Consider the following 17,443-nt stretch of genomic DNA (forward strand, 5'->3'; position numbering starts at 1 on the left):
AGTCTGTCTGATGCCAAATCCTGAGCTCTTTCTTCCAGGGCATCTTTCTTAACTTCAAATGTGCTTTCATGTGGCTCTCTGTGCCTGAATTGGACCATCACCCATGACCATTAATAACCTCTGTAGGGTAAAGTCAACCATTTTCTCTTCAAATATAGACACCTAAGTAGCTTGAAAATATATTACTTTGGCTTTCATTTAGGAGGGCAAATGCACAATATTTTATTAAAATCATGAGTCTTTAAAAAAGTGAAAAGAAAAAGCTAAATAGCATTTTTGCCCAGTTACTTGGAAATCAGGCAATTATCACATGATTACTCAGGCTGGTAATGAAATTAAGATAAAGTTTCATGAAAATAGCATATGCAATTTTACAGCCACAACAGAATTTGTGTAAATAAGAGCAGATGTGTCTGAATCTCTTGGATTTATAAATACAGAAACATTGTTCCTGTGGGGGTAAAACATCATTCTTTACTCTGGATGTGGGAAGAGTATGACTCAGGGCCCTGGTGGTGACAGAGAAGGCGGGGAGTCATAGCTAGGAGGCCCCTGCATTCCTGTAGCTTCCAACGCAGATGCTCTCACCTGGGAGAATATGTATCTTTCCAACAGCAATTATATACACTGGGGAGCTGAGACAAAATGGTGAAATATGTTTCGGGCTCAGCACAGGGATTTTTAAATCTGGATAGCACACTGGTTTTTCTCTCCTAAGAAAAGAAGCAAATTCATACTAACCATGGGTTGAGTTCAAAATACAAGCAAGTTTGCAGCTCCCAACTCTGTATCAAAGGTAGGTTTATAAAGGGCAAACAATTTGTCTAAAAGTGTCCTTTGCCCTTTGCCCACTTGAACTTGTCTCCTTAGAAAAGAGTGGGCAGCTGAGCCATTACCCTTATTCCCTGAAAGGGTCTAAGGAGGAAGAAAGGCAGAGAGAGAGAGAATGAGAGAGTGAGTGAGAGAGAGAGCGCCTTGAGTTTTTGATGTAAAGACCTTCTTTCTTGGAGGCACCAGGAAGAATCTGTTTCCGCTCAGAAAGGCCAAAGTTGTAGCAACTTGTAGTGGTCAAGAGCACAAGTTCAGAACCACCTTGAATGCATTACCTGACAGCTCTATGACTTCTTTTCTCAGCTATGAGATGGCACTTTGTATAGGTGATGCACCATGCTTGCTGGAGTAAGATGAGCCATTATTATGTAGGTGAACCGGGGAAAAAAAAAACTGCTAAAGGTAGAAGTCCTGACCACAGAATCTTCCTGTGCAGGTGCTCTGTCCTCACTGTCTGGAGCCTCCTTCAACTACCTCTTGAACAGGAGCTTGGCAGAAGACCAGAGAAGCTGAGTCATCCTCAAGGAGGAGTTTTTATCACTGCATCCACTATGAGCAGTTCTCTAGTGGAAAAAAACAGGGCTTTAGCATAAGTCCTGAGTACAGGAGTGGGAGAATGGGCACTTGGGTGACTGGTGCTGCTTTCTTTATGTCTCCTACCCCTAAATAAACAAGTCATTTCCCCTTCATTGTGCCTGAAGTTAAGGGGCACTAAGTCAGTGGCAGCTTGGACTTGAGCTGCAGAAAACTAACATAGGTGTCTGCTATTTTGCCTCTGCCTTGCCCAAGAACCATTCTTCAAGAGCCAAGATTTCCATCTGGGCCTTTCCTCAACCCTACAGAGAAACCGTTCAGGAGAGAACACACTTTGGGGAGAATACAAAGTCTAAGATCGCTGTAGATCATAAAGAAGACACAAGTGAGGCTGTTAGTGCTGGTTCCTTCTCATTTCGCCATTAACAGTGAAAGCCCCAGAGCTCAAGCCCTGCTCCTCACATTTAAATCTCTTGTCTGGCCCACTGCCCTAAAATTCAGACTCCTATACAACTGCCTCTTTGAAACCACACTTGGTTGTCTAATAAGAATTTCAAATTTAATATGTCTGAAAACTCCTAACTTCCCATCACTGGTATAATAGTGTGTTCTCACGCTGCTAATAAAGACATACCTAAGACTGGATAATTTATGAAAGAAGTTTAACAGACTCACAGTTTTACATGGCTGGGGAGGCCTCACAATAATGGTGGAAGGCAAATGAGGTGCAAAGGCACATCTTATATGGAGGCAAGCAAGAGAGCTTGTGCAGGGGAATTGCCCTTTATAAAACCATCAGTTCTTGTGAGACTTATTCACTATCATGAGAACAGCATGGGAAAGACCTGTCCCCATGATTCAATTACCTCCCACTGAGTCCCTCCCATGACACATGGGAATTATGGGCACTACCATTCAAGATGAGATTTGGGTGGGGACACAGTCAAACCATATTACCTGGCTCATGCAAATCTGCCCCTCACATAGTACTTACATGTGTTGCTCCCTCCTTCTAGTTGCTCCAGCCAAAAACTTGGAGTCACCCTCAACTCTTCCTTTTCTTTTACTCCCCTCATCTGATCATGTCTTGTTGGTTCTACCTTCAAAATATTTTCCATAATTCTCACTAGCTCCACTATTACCACTGTGGGACAAGCCAATGTTATCTCTCACTCGGATTCTGCAGTAGCTCTCCACCTGGTTCTCCCTTTTTCTATCCCACATCCCCTCATCTATTCTCAACCCAGCAACCAGAATGACAGAATGATCTTTTAACACATACATCAGACCATACCACTTCTCTTTTCTAACTTTCCCATCTCACTTGGAGTAGGAGCCAATGCCTTCACCATTGCCTGCAAATCCCTCACAATCTGCACCTTCCATACATTTCTGGCCTCTTCTATTACTCTCTTCTGCTAACATCCCTTGGCCGTGTTGACCTCTTTGTTCTTCCTGGGTCATAACATCACAGCTTTGCTTCTGGTCCTGGGCCTCTGCACTTACAGTAGCCTATGCCTGGAACACCTTGATATCTTAACTCTTTCAGGTTTTTCCTTAAATGTCACTTTCTCAGAGAATTCTTCTTAAATCTCCATATTTTAAATTGCACCCCCCTTCAGCAATCCTTATCTTCTTTCCCTGCTTTTTAATCACAACACTTACTATCCACCATCTGTGTTTTAATATAATTTATTTTCTCATTTATTATAGCATCTCTCCCTGTCCCCTGAGATTTAAGCTGAGTGAAGGTAGGGCATTTTGTCTTTTTGTTTGTTTATGCTATATTCTTGGCACCTAGAATAGTGCCTGGCACATAGTAGGCATAGTAGACATGTGGCAATTATTTGTTAAATGAATTTTTAAAATTCTATAAAGGATTTGAATTTTTTTAATTCTATACAGTGTCAGTGTTACTGGTGAAAATTTACTGATTTCCAATTCCTGATATATTGCTAGTATGTTTTTCTAATGATATATCTCTATCTGTGATTTTGTAGGTACTAAAACATTCCCAAAGGTTTTATTTGTAGCATGGTTGCCCTGAAATGAGAAACTATGTACATCATGAATTTGGAGTCACGCACATCTAGCCACCAAATTATGGCTCAACTATGTTGATCTTGGGCATTTTACTGTTTCTAGTTTTACCTCAATAAAAGTAAAAAATACAGAAAAAAGTTTAAAAAAAAAGTAAAAAATAAAAATTAAAAATATATATATTCACACTTACATGTGAAGAAACTGAGGCTCAGAGACTTCAAATCACTTGCTCTGTGTGTCACTCTTGGTGGATAGGAGAGCTGAGATTAGAATTCAGATTAAATTTACTCCAACATTGACACCTTGTTTTTCTCAGCACGTTGTAGCACGTTGCCAAGTGTTCTAGGGAATAGAATCTTTTTGAAACCACTAATCAGCCATGGGATCTTTGAACAATACTTTCCCCTTCTGGGTTTCTGTTTCCTTGGCTATATGATCAAGGTGTCCTTTATCCCAACTGAGAATGTCTCCTTTCTTGGAGCAATATTGTATGTGATAGTTTATTTATCTTACTCAAAAGCATTAAGAAGGGACAGAGACTTGCCAAAAGGGATTTGCTATACCTTTATTCCCTATCAAATCCAGTGCTCAGCAATATCTAGAAATTTTGTAAAGCTGTTTTTTTTCCCTAAATTCTTCATGTTCTCAATTGGTCTTGGGCACTAGGGCAGGCAAAGTGGTGTCCATGTGGGAAGTGGGAAACATAGGGTTGCCTTTGACTCTGCAGTTGTGACTGTGAATAGGTAAATGCAGAGGAGCTATCCCAACCCCCTTACTGGTTCCTTCAGGGCAGAAATTGTGGGCCTGCATTCACTGAAACTGCAATTTTTACTATCATTTACAACCTTGAGGGATGACTATGTGACTTTGACTTTCCTCTGTAAAGTCATAAAAACTGAGCAAGTGGATTTTCTAAACCAGGAAGGACTTTGAGCATGGAATTTGTAAAAGCAATGTGTGTATCCTTTTGTAGATATTTGACCTATCTTCAAGTAAAGGGTGTGTAGATTTTATTATGGCTTACTTAAATACAACGGCTTATAGGGTCTGTCTATCCCATTGGTGTCTCAAGAAGAACAGAGACTCCTGGGTCCTTGGAGTGGAAATTTCCCAAGGATATTACAAGGCAAGGCCTAAAATTAACATTATGTGCTCTCTTGACATCTGATAAAATCAGGAAGGCCTCAAATGGCCTCAATGCAAGTTATTCTCCCCACTCTTCTCTTGCAGGTAAAATCCCTTGGCTAAACAATCCTTGTTAAATGGACCAAATGCAGTTCCTGCTTATCACTGAGTAACAGGTTTCAGTTCCCTGTAGTGCATGGAAATCTTCAAACAAGCTAACCACACCTTCCCACCCTCCCACAGAAACCAAGGGTCACCCCACCCTCTTGAAACTACAAAGCCTGCCTCCCACAGCCCCTGGTTCACTCTGTTCTCAATTGCAGCCCATGTGGCCCTGTGTGGCCTATGGTGTCCCCCTCCCCTAGGCTGTGAGTATATACCACTAGTAAACTGCTGTCAATCTACCTGTCCAGTGTCAAGTGATGTGTGTTTGACCATCCCCATAACCCTACGATGGGAATCCCTCCCTCAGTAACAAAGCGAAGAGAAGGCAATCAAAGTAGGTACATTCCATAATACTGGCTTACTAAATATGCCTTTTTAGCACAAGGTAGAATGTTCAAGCTTGACATATGGGTGACTCTGTGCCTTGTTAAGAAACAAATCTCTCTGACTTCAAACTTATAACTTCTCAAACTGTATTTCAATACTGTAAACATCCAGACTTCATGTCATTTAATGACTGTTTTCCTAGCTTTAATTATTTCAGAAATAAAAGTAGCAGGACTAAAGGTTTTACTCAATAGCTTTGAAAAGCACATACTAAACATTAAGAGGCAAGAATCAATTGTGTAAAGTTAATTGATTCTCATTTGTCTGTAACACATTTTAGTTCAAATATTTTTGTTCAGGTTATAATTTCAGTTACTGTGACTGATACACAAGTCATTGTTCTAGATGGTAAGGTAGGCCCAATTCAATCAATAAAAAATACAGAAATTTGAGCAAGTTCACCACTGACTTGCTTAAATTTCTTCTCTGAAAGTCTTACAGGCAGGGCATGGTGGCTCATGCATTGTAATTCCAGCACTTTGGGAGGCTGAGGTAGGTGGATTGCTTGATCCCAGGAGTTCAAGACCAGTCTGGGCAACAAGGCAAAACCCTGTCTCTACAAAAAATACAAAAATAAGCCAGGCATGGTGGTGCATGTCTGTAGTTCCAGCTACTCAGGAGGCTGAGGTGGGAGGATCACTTGAGCCCAGGGACGTCAAGCCCAGTGAGTCGAGGTCGCACCACTGCACTCCAGCCTGAGTGGTAGAGTGAAATGCTGCCTCAAACACAAAACAAAACAAAATGAAAAAAAAAAATCTTACAAAAACTATAGACAGTGTGCTTCAATAATATAGACAAGCCAAGACTTCTTCTGAAGCTCTTACTTTGTCATCAGAAAATGATCAAAGTTTTGATCATTTTCAAATATATACTAATATAGCTGCACTATGCAGCTATATTAGTAATACACTGCTGTGTATCAAATTACCCTCAAACTTAGCAGCCTGAGCCAACAAGTATTTATGATTTCATAGTTTCTGGAGGTCAGGAAACTGGTACTTTTGCATGGTGCCCCTGGCTCAGAATACTTCACAGGCTGCCACCAAGCTGTTAGTCTGGGCTTCAATCATCTTGAGACTATCCTGATGCTGTCAGCATTCACTTTCAAGCTCACTTGAATGGTGGTTGACAGGCTTTAGTCTCTCCAGGCTACTGGTCTGAGAGCCTTGGTTTTTCACCATGTCACATGGTCCTCTCCACAGGGCAGCTCATAACAAAGCAGCTAGCTTTTCCAGCCTGGGAGAGTGATCAAGAGTGAGCAATACAGTCTTCTTATAGCCTAATCCCAGAAGTGACATCCCATCACTTTGCCATATTCTATTCCTTAGAAGCAGGTCACTCAGTTTAACCCACAGTCAAGGTGAGAAGATCATCCAAGAGGGTGAACAGCAGGAGATGGGGACTATTGGGGTCATTTTGGAAGCTATAGCCAAACATGCTTACATTCTGGTACAAATGATGGCATCCTATCCCAGGAATGCGCAACTGCCAGGGCTTTCTCTGGCCACAGGAGTGTGCCTGGCTCACACATAGGACAGACTGGAAGTGCTGGAAAGTTCATGCCACACCTCTAGGAACAGGTCTCAAACAAGGAAGGATGGGAGGAGATGAATGTCTAAGGTCTGCACTGCTCCTCAGTGTTCCTGAGGGCACCTAACTTCAGTTGCCCACAGTGGTCACCTGTGCACAAAAGCACCATTTGTTAGCTTTCTGCCTGCCATATTTTACTTCCTCTCTGTTTTTATTTGGCGCTTCCTGAAATTGCTGTTCCAGCTACTTAATTCTAATCCTTGTCTCATGAACTGCTTATGAGGAAACTAAGAAATTAAACATTACTTACACACTACAGCAATGTTAGAAGAAATTGCCTAACTCTAAGGAATTGAATAGCTGTATAAGTTGTTCTTTCTCTCACTGAACAATTATTTATTGAGCAGATGCTATATGTGTACATACTACTATGCACTGGACACCAAACATTTTACAAAGCCAATTTCTGCACTTCATGGACTGCTTTAAAATGAGGAAAGAATGGGAGTTTTTATTCATTGTTACTTCTTGTGTTGGTTGTAGGCTTGAGAGAAAACTCTGTAGGCTGAAGATATCATGTTTGCTATTAGTTCTACTTTTGCAGTCTAGCTAGCGAGCTAGCTGATATACTCTCTCTGTGTGTGTATGTGTGTGTGTGTGTGTGTGTGTGTGTCTTTATGCCACCTCACACACATCAGACAGGCTCTTTGTGAATGGACAATGTCTGCTTTCTCACACTTGCTTGACTCAAGGTGGCAGAATTTTCCTCAGCTGTTTTAAAAGCACCCAGGCTTGAGCTGAGATGGAGAGGGAGACATTCCAATTCCAAGAGGGTGGTTGCTTGTTGAAAGTGGCAGAGCCTCAGCAATTGTGAAATTGCTTTTTCACCTGTACTTGGTGTCATTACAAAAGATTCCATGTGTGGAGACTCAGATTCATTCGGGACCATTCTACCTCCTTTACAAAGCACTTCAAATATGGGAAAAGGAAGAAAAAAGGGAGAAAACTATTCATGACTCTTGCTGAGAAACGTGATGGCCAACTGTTGTAGGAAAAGTATAAATTTTGGAGTCAGACAGGTTTGGATTAGAAACACAGTGGACCACATTCACACTTCCATGGCTTTAGTAATTCACTTAAATTTGCCAAGCCTGTTTCCTCATCTGTAAAATAGTGATACAGGTTGAGCATGCTCATCGGAGCATTTCAGATTTCAGATTTTCAGATTAGAGATGCTCAACTGGTAAGTATAATGCAAATATTCCAAAATCTGGAAAAATCTGGGATCTGAAACACTTCTGGTCCCAAGTATTTTATAAGACATACTCAGCCTGTAATAATACCTACTTTTCGGGGTTGAGAATTAAATAAAGAATGTGCACAGAGATGTAGGCTGTAACCTTTCCACAGGGGAACTGTCTCTTCAGACTTTTATACATTTAGAAGTGAGTTTAACTGAACTGTGAAATGCCATCCTGTATGTGGCCAGTCATATTACAGCAGCGGCCTTGAAAATAATTTAAAATAGTCTAAAGATGATTTACTTGACTCAGTGTATTACGAATGAATTCAGAATGGAGAGTGGCTTTTAGAAAAAGGAGACACTTCCTGTCATCTTTAAAGTTTTCTGATTTCTGCATGATGAATCACTTATCTGTCTTACACTTTACATCTCGAGCCAGTTTTGACTCCTGGGGACTTGAGTGAACATCTGCTAACTTTGCGTTTCTGTCCCCCACTTCTTCTTCTGGTAGTGGCATCTTAATTTTATTTTGGGGATGCATTTTTCTCCTACTCTCAGACCATAGAATTCAAGTGGAGTTTGTTCTATCCCACTGTCTCTAGGCTGTGAGATTACCCAGGCCTGGTCAGTAAGAGCCACAACAATTAGTAGAGGATAGTTAGGTAAGACTTTTAGCCCAGGATGTCATAGGCCTTACTGAAACTGTTAGAACATGACAATTCTCTTTCCGAGGATAAATGTGAGCTGCTCATGAGTACTCAGATTTTGATGATATAGGTTGAGCTTCTGACTCCAGCTGTCATTGAACCTGATAATTTTCTAGACCTGTAAATCAATGTCACCAAATTCTATTTTATTATTTTTATTTTTTGGTAATTCTGTTTATCTGGATTCTCTTGTTTACAACAAAGAGATTATTGTCATATACCTGGATGATCACAAGGATAATACATAACATTTGTTGAGCACTCATTATGTGCCAGATGTTGTTCTAAGCACTTAACACACTATGTATCTCATTTTATCTTAAAACATCCTATGAAGTACGAACTAATATTAGTCCCACTTTGTAAGTAAGAGAAATCATGTGAGATGTTTTGAAGAAAATTCTGTGTCTACACAGCTAGTAAATGGTAGAGCCAGAACTTGAACCCAAGTCGGTCTGATTTTAGTATTTGTGTTCTTAACCTCTACATTATAATTAATAAAATGGAGCAAAACTCTTCATGTAATGAATAATAAATATTTGGAATTTCATGTATTTTTCCAGGATGTAAGAATTACTCCAAACCACATTCTTTTCCATTCTAGAGGTGATTTCTAATTTTAATTTTCTGAGATCTTCACCTGGAGTAGACTTATGAAAAAGACTGTGGCTAACAGAGTGAGAATATTGGCAACTATAGGCGTCAGTTCACCTATTAGTAGGAAGATGATCCCAGTCAAAGGCTATCCTTGGACCTCAGCAATTTCCTGTGTCTGTGAAAAGGCAAAGAGGGCTGGGGTGGGGCATTTATGGGAAGACGTGGGCAGCTTGTTGAATTTTAGTGGTTTAAAAGCATTTGCTTTACAATATTTGGACTAATTGAAATAAAAGGTTTGAGGCTCCTGAGAGTTGACTCATTCCCATCATCCTAATGTAGATGAATCAAGTTCCATTTGGTTGATGGTCTGTACCAAATTTCTCAGTATTGGCTGACAGCCTCGGAAAGATCTGTTCATTTTTACAACATTTCAGTGAGTCATTCCACACACATTGCTGGCATTGGTTACCGTTTCACCGTGAGAGTGAAGGGCTTGGAAGTTCACTGGGGAACAGGAAGCAGGTCAGCAGCACTTTTATCCAGAACAAACTTGGGGCTCAGGGTTCTGGTTTTCACTCCTGAGCTCTGTGTTAATTAGCATAGACATTGTACTCTTGGAAGAATGATACAAATCATATGGTCTCCAGCAGTCAAAGAAAATAGGGTTCTTTTTGATAAATTCAGCTGAATAGTTTTAACAAACTACATATACACACACATGCATGTGTATACATATATATCTACTGAAAAAATAAAGCTACTATGTATAAATAGACATATAATCTACTAAAAAAAGTGCTATGGAATCAGACTGCTCCAGGTTTAAATCACAGCTGAACTATGTTTTGTCTGGCTTTAGGCCACTTAACCTCTTGGAGACTCAATTTCCTCCTTTTTAAAATGTGCATAATTTTTACTTTTTGTGTACTTTTGTGAAAGTTAAAAATCATGTATTCTAAGTGCCAGTACATAGTGGGCACTCAATAAAGCAAAAACTTGTGGTATTTAGATTCTGAAGCTATTTCTGATGCTGCCATTTACTAGTAGTTTGGATTTGGGCAAGTTACTTAGCCTGTCTCACTCTCAGTTTCCTAGTCTATAAAATGGGATCATAATGCTCTGTAGGATTGTTGTGGGATTGCGTGCCATTATTTGTTATTGTAATTATTACCAACAATTATTAATCTGTTCAATTTTGCTGAACACTTTCATATAATGCATGTCAAGCATTTGATAATTCCTAACACATAGTAAATAATGAATAAACATTAGTAGTTATTCATAGGTTATATAACAGAAATTACTATTGAATATTATTGTTCCTAGAGGGTTGATTTATTGTCATCAAAATTCTGTGTCTAGTAACCTAGTAGCCTAGATGCTTTTCTTTTGTTCGAGCAGTAGAAACCTGAGATTGATTGCTGCCTTTCCTTTCAGGGCTTTCAGCAGTGATTGATTGAACTTCACAAGAGTCTAATTAATTCACCACATTCCCCTGAACTTCTCATGAGCTTAAGAAGCCTGGTCTCCCTCCTGGTGTTGCAGAAGTAGGAAAATAACATCAGAAAGAATGGCTAAGGTTGGAAGAATATGTGACCTGGTGCCATGTGATGTCAGCCCATGCTTTTCTATCATGACATTCAGATTTCTGATTCTCAAGAAATTTTCCTGCATTAAGAAAATTCATGACATAGTGCTTTGACTTTTCTAGCTTGCAGCAAATTTTCCTTGGTTGAATATAATCTTGAAGATGCACAATAAAAAAAAAAAACAACAGTCATGATGTTGGAGGTCAGTCCTGTTGATATCAGAAACAACTCATGATAACCACTTTTGGCCAGCTCTGAACTCAGTAATAGACTCGTTGAGACTTTAGGAGACCAAGTAAGAAGTTATGGTGGCTTGAACTAGGATAATGACATTGGCAGTAAGAAAAGAATATGGGGTACATAATATATTTAGGAAAAGTGCTGATGACTTGAATGGTTATGGGAAATGAATAGAGGAGAAAATACGTTGGACACGGGATAGACATTGGTGCCATTTTCTCACATGGGGAAGACCAAGGAAATAATGGGCTCAAGGATGTGGAGAAAATCGAGAGTTCTATTTCTTTTGTGTTAAATTTGATGTGCACAGTGGACATGTAAGTGTAAATTTGAAAGTAGCAGCTGGAGGTACAATTTGGGAGCTCAAGGCATAAGTCTTGGAAGAGGATTTCGTGAACACTACTCCAGCAAGCATGTGTTCTCTAGCATGCTATAATATATTATGGGAGGCTGGGAGTGGTGGCTCATGCCTGGAATCCCAGTAATTTGGGAGGCCGAGGAGGGCGGATCACTTGAGGTCAGGAGTTTGAGAACAGCCTGGCCAGCATGACGAAACCCCGTCTCTACTAAAAATACAAAAAGATTATCTGGACATGGTATCAGGCACCTGTAATCCAAGCTACTCAGGAGGCTGAGGCAGGAGAATTGCTTGACCCCAGGAAGTGGAGGCTGCGGCACCACTGCACTCCAGCTCAGGTGACAGAGAAAGACTTTAAAATAAATAAATAAAAATTTAAAAATTAAAAAAAAAACATGATTTGGAACACAAATAAGGTGAGAGAAAACTTTGATAAAGGAAGAAATAACAAGAAAAGCTAACCAAGAGATTAAGAAATAACCTGAGAACAAGAAGGAGATAATGGAGGAAAGGGGACTAAGTGCTGAACACCTCTTGACTGAGCTTATACAATACGCGTGGCATCGTGCTGCACACTTTTACACACAGTACCTTGTGGAATGCTCACCAGAACATGTATTACTTCTGAGAAAACTGAGGATCTTGGGGTTTTAAGTAACTTATCTGAGTATTATAGCTAGTTCTGTACATACCTAGTTATGTACAGAGCCGAACAAAATCTACCTGATCCTAAAGCCTCCTTTTTAAAATGTTCATAATTTTTACTTTTTGTGTACTTTTGTGAAAGTTAAAAATCATGTATTCTAAGTGTTCAGAATCTGTGTTCAGAATGGATAAAATGTTTGTTCCTCCTTGCCAGTGAAATAATCTAATTTGTTAACAATGAACAAGAAACAAGACTTAAGAAAGAGTCAAGGTTTTTCTGGCTTGTAAGATGCCTGTTCATGGAGCTCACCCACTGGAGGTCATACCCTTGTGTCTGCAAAATACACATCTTACTTGGAGGTAGACGGGGGAAAGAAGAGTGAAAAGAAGGCAGACAGTTCAAGATAGGGACACTTGTTAAAAATATGAAGCAGGGATATTTGAGTTTCTTTAATTATCATGTATCATCTCTATATACTGCATTACTTATTTCTTTTGGTTGTAGCTCCTAAAAACACTCCTTGTCCTTTCCTTGACTATTTTCTAGCAGGCATATAGATTAAAATGGCTTTTCTACAATTCTCTGCCATTAATTATGGTTTACATTCAGTTGCTTAATCATAACCTTTTGTTACCATTCTCTAGCAGTATTTCTCCAGCAATTCATTGGCTTACTTAATTGAAACATCCAAGGGGTAAGCTTCTTTCAGACACAGTTAGATCCAGGAATTTAAGTGCTGTCATCTGGGCTTTGGCTCTGTCCCCAACTCTAGGCTACACACAAATCACTTGACTTTTCTTTTTTTAAGACACGTGTTATGCATGTGATGGTTATGTGGTGTCTGGTATTGCACAGCACTCTTCTTCACGTTTAAGGTGATGGAGGAGGCAAGAGACTATTCTTCTCTGTATATACAGTGATGCTCATAAAAGGGACTCTGATTTTCCCATGTGCCCATCTCTTTGACCATGTCCATGTTCCTACATGCGCATCTCTCCAACCAATCACACAGGAAGATAATTGGCCAGACCTGGGTCGTGTGCTTTCCCCTGTGTGTATGAGGTAGGCAAGTTCCTGGGATTTACAGTTTCATCAGTACCAAATGGAGCAGGAGAGGGCAGTCTCCCAATATAAAAACAACAGAGATACATTTCAATGCTTTGATTGGATGGAGGCCATTGTTGTTATTATTTGCTGTTGCTATCATTGCTGCTATTTTTATTCCACTCAGGGGCAGTATCTGAAGCCACACAATAAACCTGGCAGTAGCAGGAGGTCTCTGTTTTGGTTATTGACATATAAAGAGCCTTCTGTTCTTCCTGTTTTGATGAGAGTTGCATGAACCCTGAGTTCCAAGTAGCTCTGTAATCAGTTTCTGAGATAATATCAAAAGAATGACAAATCAGTTTGGAAAAAAGACCCATTGAAATGTCTGAACAGATTCAATCTTCTCTGACCGAATCATTCAACTTTCTTTTTAAATCCCAGCTTAGTTTTATGGAGAAATCATTCCTTTTCTTCTTGAATCTAGGAAGGCAAATCTGGATTATTATATCTGCAGGATTCAGAGCTCATAATAATTGCTTTCTGATTGTATTTTTTTTGTGTGTGTGAGGTTTCTGTACGACCAACCCACAAACAGGGTGATTAAGTTAAGGCAGAGTTTACAAACTTGATATGCACACCCCTCAAGAATTATAGCTCTTTGGCCTGATGGTATCATTTGTGGGGTATGGACAATATTTTAATAATTTGATTTAGTTGCCAGTATTTTTAAAACAGGTGATTTTACATGTTAGAAATCCAGATTTTTAGCTTGTTAGAAAATGTGGCAACTCTGGGCTTGTGTTCCCACATTCGATAGTCGGCGAGGCCTATTTTTGTTGGGAAACAGAGCAATTAGGAATATATTCTGCTGCAAGTAATAGAGGTTTAAACCACAGGGATATTCATTGCTTGCTCAACAATGAGTCTGGAGATAGGGTTTGTCTGGTTTCCATTCAAGAGATTAACAGTGGCATCTTCTATCAATCATTTGCTGCCATCCTCAATGTATTAGGGGGTTTTTTGCTTATTGGTTTGGTTTGGTTTGTTTTGGTTTTGTTTTGTTTTGTTTTGTTTCTTATCACATCAGTAAGAAGGAAAAGAGGTCATCCACGGGAGTGCTGCAGGAGTGCTCTGGCCAAGCCCAGTGGCTCATGCTTTATAGGGAGACCCCCAGAAACTATTGCTACAGAATAAAAGATGAAATGCTCCTGATTATTGTAAATACAAAATTGCGTGCAGGATTGTGTAAAGACAATGCCAAGTTGGACTGCCAGAATGAACCAACAGCACGTGATGTGCTTCCCCTGCAGAGAGCCTATCAATGGACGTTCAGTCAGGGAGGTTTCACATCACAAGATTCCTGTCCCAGAAAAGCAGATGTTCATAGCTCTGGGAATGGAATGTGACCCTCGTGGAGAGCCTATAAGCAGATGCAAGGGGGGGCACCTGTCCATATGGATAAGATAGGGCTATAAACACCCTCGTCTTGCCACGGCTCTTCTAGGCCTCTTTAGGGTTAAGGCATACTCCCTTCTAGGAAATTCTGATCTAACCGGTTGTCTAACTTCACGTCCTGTTTCTATGAATTGTTTGTAACCAGCTTTTGCTGCAACTGTTACTGCTGATTAATATCTTGCTAATCACAGGTTATGGAAAGGCTGTGTTCCTGTTTTAAGGCTCTGTTGGAAATTACTGATGCACACACTATACTGTAAATTCTTACCTCTGTATACTGTACTTCTGCATACAGATGCTATGTTAAAGACTTACTTCATCCCCATGTGACCATCTCACCTCATAATCAAATGACCCTAAATCCCTCACTAACCTACCCCTGCCCTCACTAAACTTAATAATAAATGCTGGCATATCCAGCGCATTGTTGGCACCGTGGGACCAGAAGGCAGTGACCCCCCGCCGGACTCAGATTTCACTATCTTGTGTGTGTCTATTATTTCTCGACCTGCCGATCTGCCTGGGAACAAACAGAGCCCCATTGCATTGCGGGCAGCTAGTCAGATCCCGCAATATCTGGCACCCAACGTGGCACCCGCAATGCAATGGGGCTCTCTTTGTTCCCAGGCAGATCGGCAGGTCGAGAAATAATAGACACACAGAAGATAGTGAAATCTGAGTCCGCGGGGGGGTCACTGCCTTCTGGTCCCACGGTGCCAACAATGCGCTGGATATGCCAGCATTTATTATTAAGTTTAGTGAGGGCAGGGGTAGGTTAGTGAGGGATTTAGGGTCATTTGATTATGAGGTGAGATGGTCACATGGGGATGAAGTAAGTCTTTAACATAGCATCTGTATGCAGAAGTACAGTGTACAGAGGTAAGAATTTACAATATAGTGTGTGCATCAGTAATTTCCAACAGAGCCTTAAAACAGGAACACAGCCTTTCCATAACCTATGATTAGCAAGATATTAATCAGCAGTAACAGTTGCAGCAAGAGCTGTTTACAAACAATTCATAGAAACAGGACGTAAAGTTAGACAACCGGTTAGTCCAGAATTTCCTAGAAGGGGGAGTATGCCTTAACCCTAAAGAGGCCTAGAAGAGCCGTGGCAAGATGAGGACGTTTATAGCCCTATCTTATCCATATGGACAGGCGCCCCCCTTGCATCCGCTTATAGGCTCTCCATGAGGGTTGCATTCCATTCCCAGAGCTATGAACATCTGCTTTTCTGGGATAGGAATCCTGGTGATGTGAAACCTCCCTGACTGCACGTCCACTGATAGGCTCTCTGCAGGGGAAGCACATCACGTGCTGTTGGTTCATTCTGGCAGTCCAACCTGGCATTGTCTTTACACAATCCTGCATGCAATTTTGTATTTACAATAATCAGGAGCATTTCATCCTTTATTCCATAGCAAGTTTCAGGGGGTCTCCCTGCATCTCCCCCTTTTCTCTGATTTAAATGAACCATAGCAATCATAGCTTGGTGCTGATTATGATTGGATTGAAGAATATTTTTTCCAATTTTACACATGAACAATAAACCAACAGCACAAATTATACATACAACAAGGGTCCCGCAATAATGCCTGTAATCCTAGCACGTTGGGAGGCTGAAGCAGGGGTGGATGGCTTGAGCTCGGGAGTTCAAGACCAGCCTGGGCAACATGGTGAAATCTTGTCTTTACCAAAAATATACCAAAAAAGCCTCAAAAACCTTTAGTTGGGCTAAAGTTTAGTGTGCACCTGTAGTCCCAGCTACTTGGGAAGCTGAGGTGGGAGAATTGCTTGAGCCTGGGAAATAAAGGGTGTAGTGAGCTGTGATCGCGCCACTGCACTCTTGACTGGGTGACAGAGTAAGACCTTGTCAAAAAAAAAAAAAAAGACAAAAAACAAACAAAAAAAACGTGGGGGTGCTCCTTGTCCATCTATTCTTTTATTTTTCAGGAAGAGAAATTTTCCCTAGAAGTAACGTCTGGTCTTTCCTTTGTTCTCACTGGCCAGAGCTACGACAGATGGACACCCCTAGCTGTCAGCAAAAGATAATGGAATTACCCATGATTTGTTTACACTAGTGCTGATCTATCCCCTGGGGTTGGGAACACTATCACCTGAATAAAATCAGGACTGTGTTAGTAAGTCAGGAATAACTTGTGGATGGGTAGGCAACAGTGCCTGCCACAGCAATTGCCTTTCCATTTCCCCATGGTCCTCTCCACTCCCTGTGGTCTGACCCCAGCCACCTCCACTCATTTACCTCACCTGAATGACTCTTGTAGGTGTTTGTGTTTATGACTGTAGGCCCAGAATAACCTTGATCACTTTCCTAATTCTGACCTGATGCTGGCAAAACAAGATGCCCAATTTGTTGAGTCAGGAGAACCTTGATTCTAAGACTCCATTGAACATTACTAGCTATGTAACCAGGGACATTGCAAACACTTACTGTGATTTACTTAAATGTGTGATGTTAAGATTCCTAGAATTAGGCAATTAGTGCTTGGTATCTAGATACTTTGTCCCTTTTTACTGTTAAAACCTTCAAAATTATTTATGAAAAAGAACGTTTTCCTTGTATACTCTAGAATATTATTTTAGCATATAGGAATTTTTTCTCTATCCAAAAGCTTGCTTTCTGCTCTCCATTTAATTTCTCAGGTTAGAAGGATCAGAAGCAAAGAAAACAAGAGAGAAAGAGAAAATTATATGTTATGTTTTGGGGGGGGGTTGGTTTTGTTTTTAAAACAAGTTTAGGATTCAATAGATAATTTGGAATATAAAAGATGTCAGTGAGAAAGGTGGTCAAATGTTTACTAGGTTTTAAATTAATTTCCTTGCTCTGAAAATAGAATTAAACCTCAGATTTTATTTGTTGGTAATCAATTATGTAACATGAACAATTATGGGTAGTGTCTTTCTTTAGTTACATAAGATATATTA

This window comes from Macaca nemestrina, chromosome 2 (assembly GCF_043159975.1).
Source record: "Macaca nemestrina isolate mMacNem1 chromosome 2, mMacNem.hap1, whole genome shotgun sequence".
In the NCBI taxonomy this organism is placed as follows: domain Eukaryota; kingdom Metazoa; phylum Chordata; class Mammalia; order Primates; family Cercopithecidae; genus Macaca; species Macaca nemestrina.